Genomic DNA, 7,067 nt, shown 5'->3' on the forward strand with positions numbered 1-7,067 from the left:
GCCAGTCCCTCCCATCAGGAAGCTCCACAAGCCTCTTATCCTCATCCATCTGAGGGCAGACAGAATGAAAACCACAATCACAGAAAACTAACCAAACTGATAACATGGATCACAGGCTTTGTTAGAACTCAATGAAACTGAGTTCTAACAAAACGTGGTCCACTGGAGAAGTGAATGGCAGACTACTTCAGCAATCTTTCCTTGAGAACCCCATGGACAATGTGAAAAGGCCAAAAGATATTACACTGAAAGATGAATTCCCCAGATTGGTAGATACCCAATATGCTACTGGAGAAGAGTGGAGAAATAGTTCCAGAAGGAATGAAGAGGCTGAGCCAAAGTGGACACACTGCCCACTTGTGGATGTGTCTGGTGGTGAAAGTAACGTTTGATGCTGTAAAGAACAACATTGCAAAATATATTTGCTTCATACAATCACAAAAACAAGACCAGGAGCTGACTGGCTCAGATCATGAGGTTCTTATTGCAAAATTCAGACTTCAATTGAAGAAGGTAGGGAAAACCACTTGGCCATTCAAGTATGACTGAAATTAAGTCCCCTACAATTATACAGTGGAAGTGACAAATTGATTCAAGGGATTAGATCTAATAAAGTACCTAAGGAACTGTGGATGAAGGTTTGTGACACTGTACAGCAGGCGATGATCAAAACCATCCCCAAGAAAAAGAAATGCAAAAAGGCAAAATTGTTGTCTGAGGAGGCCTTACCAATAGCTGAGAAAAGAAGAGGAGCAAAAGGCAAAGGACAAAAGGAAAGATATATCCATCTGAATGCAGAGTTCCAAAGAATAGCAAGGAGAGAGAAAAAAGCCTTCCTAAGTGAACAATGCAAGGAAATGGAAGAAACCAATAGAATGGGAAAGAGAAAGGATTTATTCAAGAAAATTAGAAATACCAAGGGAACATTTCATGCAAAGATGAGAACAATAAAGGACAAAAATGCTGTGGACCTAACAGAAGCAGAAAATATTACAAAGATGTGGTAAGATACACAGAACTATACAAAAAAGATCTTAATGACCCAGATAACCATGATGCTGTGATCACTCACATAGAGCCAGACATCCTGGAATGCAAATTCAAGTGGGCCTTAGGAAGCATCACTACAAACAAAGCTAATGGAGGTGATGGAATTCCAATTGAGCTATTTCAAATCCTGGAAGATGATGCTGTGAAAGTGCTGCACTCAATATGCCAGCAAATTTGGAAAACTCAGCAGTGGTCAAGGACTGGAAAAGGTCAGTTTTCAGTCCAGTCCCAAAGAGTAATGCCAAAGAATGTTCAAACTACCACACAGTTGTACTCATTACACATGCTAGTAAGGTAATTCTCAAAATCCTTCAAGCTAGCCTTCAGCAGTATGTGAACAGAGAACTTCCAGATGTATAAACTGGATTTCAAAGAGGCAGAGGAACCAGAGTTAAAATTGCCAACATCTTTTGGATCATAGAGAAAGGAAGAGAATTCCAGAAAAAATCTACTTGTGCCAAAGCCTTTTACTGTGTGGATCTCAACAAACTGTAGAAAATTCTTAAAGAGATGGGAGTACCAGACCTCCTTACCTGCCTCCTGAGAAACCTGTATGCAGGTCAAGAAGCAACAGTTAGAACCGGACATGGAACAACAGACTGGTTCCAAATTGAGAAAGGAGTACTTTAAGGCTATATATTATCATCCTGCTTATTTAACTTATTTGCAGAGTCTCTCTCTCTCTCTCTTTGGTCACTAAGTCATGTCCAACTCTTGCAACCCCATGGAATGCAGCCTGCCAGGCTCCTCTGTCGTTGGGATTCTCCAGGCAAGAATACTGGAGTGGGTTGCCATTTTCTTCTCCAGAGGCATCTTCCTGACCCCAGAATAGAACCCAGGTCTCCTGAATTTCAGACAGATTCTTTACCCACTGAGCTATGAGGGAAGCCTGATCAACTGTACTCTAATAAAAATAAAAATCAACTATACTCCAATACAAAATTTAAAAAGAAATGTATTAAAGGAAAGCCAGCACCATATAAACACCATCAGTTCAGTTCAGTCACTCAGTCGTTTCTGATTCTTTGTGACCCCATGGACTGCAGCATGCCAGGCTTCCCTGTCCATCAGCAACTCCCAGAGCTTGCTCAAACTCATATCCATTGAGTCGGTGATGCCATCCAACCATCTCATCTTCTGTTATCCCCTTCTCCTCCTGCCTTCAATCTTTCCCAGCATCAGGGTCTTTTCCAATGAGTCAGTTCTTCACATCAGGTGGCCAAAGTATTGGATTTTCAGCTTCAGCATAAGTCCTTCCAATGAATATTCAGGACTGATATCCTTTAGGATTGCCTGGTTTGATAGCCTTACAGTCCAAGGAACCCTCAAGAGTCTTTTTCAACACCACAGCTCAAAAGCATCAATTCTTTGGCTCTCAGCTTTCTTTGTAGTCCAACACTCAGATCCATACATGATCAGTGGAAAAGCCATAGCTTAGACTAGATGGACCTTTGTTGGCAAAGTAATGTTCCTGCTATTGAATATGCTGTCTGGGTTGGTCATACCTTTTCTTCCAAGGAGCATTTGTCTTAGTTTCATTGCTGCAGTCACCAGCTACAGTGATTTTAGAGCCCAAAAGAATAACATCTGTCACTGTTTCCATTGTTTCCCCATCCATTTGCCATGAAGTGATGGGGCCGGATGCCATGATCTTAGTTTTCTGAATGTTGAGTTTTAAGCCAACTTTTTCACTCTCCTCTTTCACTTTCATCAAGAGGTTCTTTAGTTCTTTGTTTTCTGCCATAAGGTGGGTGTCATCTGCATATCAGAGGTTATTGTTATCTCTCCTGGGAATCTTGATTCCAGCTTCTTCTTCATCCAGCCTGGCATTTTGTATGATATACTCTGCATATAAATTAAATAAGCAGGGTGACAATATACATCCTTGATGTACTTCTTTCCTGATTTGGAGCCAGTCTGTTGTTTCATGTCCAGTTATAACTGTTGCTTTTTGATCTGCATGCAGATTTCACAGGAAGCAGGTAAGGTGGTCTAGTATTCTCATTCAGAATTTTCCAGTTTGTTGTGATTCAGACAGTCAAAGGCTTTGGTGTAGTCAATAAAGCAGAAATATGTTTTTCTGGAACTCTCTTGCTTTTTTGATGATCCAACGGATGTTGGCAATTTGATCTCTGGTTCCTCTGGCTTTTCTAAATCCAGCTTGAAAATCTGGAAGTTCATGGTTCACATACTGTTGAAGCCTGGCTTGGAGGATGTTGAGCATTACTTTGCTAGTGTGTAAGATGAGTGCAATTGTGTGGTAGTTTCATTCTTTGGCATTGCCTTTCTTTGTGATTGGGATGAAAACTGACCTTTTCCACTCCTGTGGCCACTGCTGAGTTTTCCAAATTTGCTGGCATATTGAGTGCAGCACTTTCACAGCATCATCTTTCCGGATTTGAAATAGCTCCACTGGAATTCCAACATCTTCACTAGCTTTGCTCATAGTGATGTTTCCTAAGGCCCATTTGACTTCACATTCCAGGATGTCTGGCTCTAGGTGAGTGATCACACCATTGTGGTTTTCTGGGTCATGAAGATCTTTTTTGTATAAAGAGATGAATGCTTAACATAGAATGTTTTTTATTCACTGATAATCTAAAGTCCATTTCAGGATGTGTTGTATGCTTAATTTGTTTCATTATCAAGCAAAGCCCTACAAAGGATGGTTTCATATAGTCCTCACACTCAGATTCATCTTCCTCTTGACTAATCTGTAAGTAATGAAGCTCACAAGTCTCCTTGTCAGATGCAACCACACAAAGCCAATCACAAAGATTGTTCTTTTTAAGGTATTTCTTGGTAAGTTGCTTCAAATACCTTTTAGAAAACTGTTTCTGAGAAATGACTATGATTTTATTCTTGAAGTGTTCAATGTAAATGACATTCCTAAGATATCCAGTCTTTCCATTCACTTTAACCTTCTCCCACAGAAACTGTTCAAAATTTACCTTATGTGAAATGCTGGGATGGATGAAACACAAGCTGGAATCAAGATTCCCAGGAGAAATATCAATAACCTCATATATGCAGATGATACCAACCTTATGGCAGAAAGCAAAGAAGAACTAAAGAGCCTCTTGATGAAAGTAAAGAGGAGAGGGAAAACGCTGGCTTAAAACTCAACATCCAAAAAAGCTAAGATCATGGCATCGGGTCCCATCACTTCATGGCAAATAGTAGGAGAAACAATGGAAACAGTGACAGACTTTATTTTCTTGGCCTGCAACATCACTGTAGATTGTGATTGCAGCCATGAAATTAAAAGATGCTTGCTCCTTGGAAGAAAAGCTGTGACAAACCTAGGCAGCATTTTTAAAAGCAGAGACATTACTTTACCAGCAAAGGTCCATCTAGTCAAAGCTATGGTTTTTCCAGTAGTAATGTACAGATGTGAGAGTTGTACTATTATGAAGGCTGAGTGCCCAAGAACTGATGCTTTTGAACTGTGGTGTTGGAGAAGACTCTTGAGAGTCCCTTGAACTGCAAGGAGATCAAAGCAGTCAATCCTAAAGGAAATCAACCCTGAATATTCATTGCAAAGACCAATGCTGAAACCGCAATACTTTGGCTACCTGATAGATACAGCCGACTCATTGGAAAACACCCTGATGCTGGGGAAGACTGAAGGCAGGAGTAGAAGGGGATGACAGAGGATGAGATGGTTGGATGGCATCACTGACTCAGTGGACATGATTGAGATGGCAGACTCCGAGAGAGGTTGAAGGAGAGGGAAGACTGATGAGCTGCAGTCCATGAGGTCTCAAAGAGTTGGAAGGAGTACGTAAAGGCTGTATATTGTCACCCTGCTTATTTAACTTATATGCAGAGTACATCATGAAAAACACTGGGCTGGGAGAAGCACAAGCTGGAATCAAGATTGCTGGGAGAAGTATCAATCACCTCAGATATGCAGATGACACCACCCTTATGGCAGGAAGAAAGAGGAACTAAAAAGCCTCTTGATGAAAGTGAAAGTGGAGAGTGAAAAAACTGGCTTAAAGCTCAACATTCAGAAAATGAAGATCATGGCATCGGTCTCATCACTTCATGGGAAATAGATGGGGAAACAGTGGAAACAGTGTCAGAGTTTACTTTTTTGGGCTCCAAAATCACTGCAGATGGTGATTGCAGCCATGAAATTAAAAGATGCTTACTCCTTGGAAGGAAAGTTATGACCAACCTACATAGCATATTCAAAAGCAGAAACATTACTTTACCAACAAAGGTCCGTCTAGTCAAGGCTATGGTTTTTCCTGTGGTCATGTATGGATGTGAGAGTTGGACTGTGAAGAAAGCTGAGCGCCAAAGAATTGATACATTTGAACTGTGGTGTTGGAGAAGACTCTTGAGAGTCCCTTGGACTGAAAGGAGATCCAACTAGTCCATCCTAAAGGAGATCAGTCCTGGGTGTTCTTTGGAAGGACTGATGCTAAAGCTGAAACTCCAATACTTTGGCCACCTCATGCAAAGAGTTGACTCATTGGAAAAGACTCTGATGCTGGGAGGTATTGGGGGCAGGAGGAGAAGGGAATGACAGAGGATGAGATGGCTGGATGACATCACCAACTCGATGGACATGAATCTGAGTGAACTCTGGGAGTTGGTGATGGACAGGGAGGCCTGGTGTGCTGCAATTCATGGGGTTGCAAAGAGTCAGACACGACTGAGCAACTGAACTGAACTGAACTGAAGTGACTGAAGAAGAACCAAAATGGAAATCTGAATGAAGCCAGCACCAACATTTGTGGTTCCCACCTGTTCTATTATATGCTAACCCTGCTCTGTAGTGTTTTTTGAGTTCCTAGAGTTCCACAAGATGTAGTTCAGAAATCTCCGTCTAGTCTAGTACTTGTCTTTCACAGGTGAGAAACCTGAAGCGTGAATCACCTTGTTAAAGGAGGCATCTTACATAGATACTGTCTGAGGACTAAGATCAGTTCCCTCAGAAACTTGCAAATATTCTATGCAGTATTATTAACTGTAGTCACCATAGTATATACTATATGCCCATGACTCATTTATTTTGTAAAAGGCATTTTGTACCTTTTGATCTCCATCACCCAGTTTGCCCATCCTCCCTCTGACAATCACCAGTCTATTCACTGTATCCATTAACTTGACTTATTTTTTAGATTACAATGTAAGTAAGATCACATGATATTTATCTTTCCCTGTCTGACTTATTTCACTTAGCATAATGCCCTCGACATAAATGCATGTTGTTGCAAATGGCAATATTTCTTTCTTTTTAATGACTGAATATTATTCTCTCTCTATATCCAAATCTGTATCACATCCTTATTCATTCATTCACTGATGGACACAGGTTTTTTCCATGTCTTGGTTATTGTAAATAGTGCTGCAGTGAACATGGGCATGTGGGTATCTTTTTGAATTAGTGTTTTCAATTTTTTAGATAAGTAATCAGAAGTAGAATTGCTAGATCATATATATGGTAGTTCTGTTTTGAGTTTTTTGAGGAACCTTCATACTGTTTTCCATAGTGCTATACAATTTACTTTCCTACCAACAGTGCACAAGAGTTCTCTTTCCATCACATTCCTGCCAACACTTGTTATTTCTTGTCTTTTTGTTACTAGCCATTCAAACAGATGTAAGATGATAACTCATTGTGGTTTTGATTTGCATTTTCTTGATGATTGGTGATGTTGAGCATCTTTTTATGACCTGTTGGCTATCTGTATGTCTTCTTTGGAAAAATGTCCATTCAGAACCTTTGCCCATTTTTAAATTGGAATTTTAAAATTCTGTGCTGTATGAGTTCTTTATATATTTTGAATATTAACCTCTGATTAGCTGTATGGTTTGCAAATATTTTCTCCTACTCAGTAGGTTACATTTTAGGGAATGTTTAACAGGAGGATTCCTACATGCTGTTTTTCATAAATCCTCTGCTTCTTATCAGTGGAACAGCAAGCTGCTCCCAGGACTAGGTCATTATGTGAGACAGGCTTGAGTCTCCTTTAGTAAACATTCTCTTTATGACTAAACTG

The sequence above is a fragment of the Capricornis sumatraensis genome, chromosome 6 (genome assembly GCF_032405125.1).
Source record: "Capricornis sumatraensis isolate serow.1 chromosome 6, serow.2, whole genome shotgun sequence".
Classification (NCBI taxonomy): domain Eukaryota; kingdom Metazoa; phylum Chordata; class Mammalia; order Artiodactyla; family Bovidae; genus Capricornis; species Capricornis sumatraensis.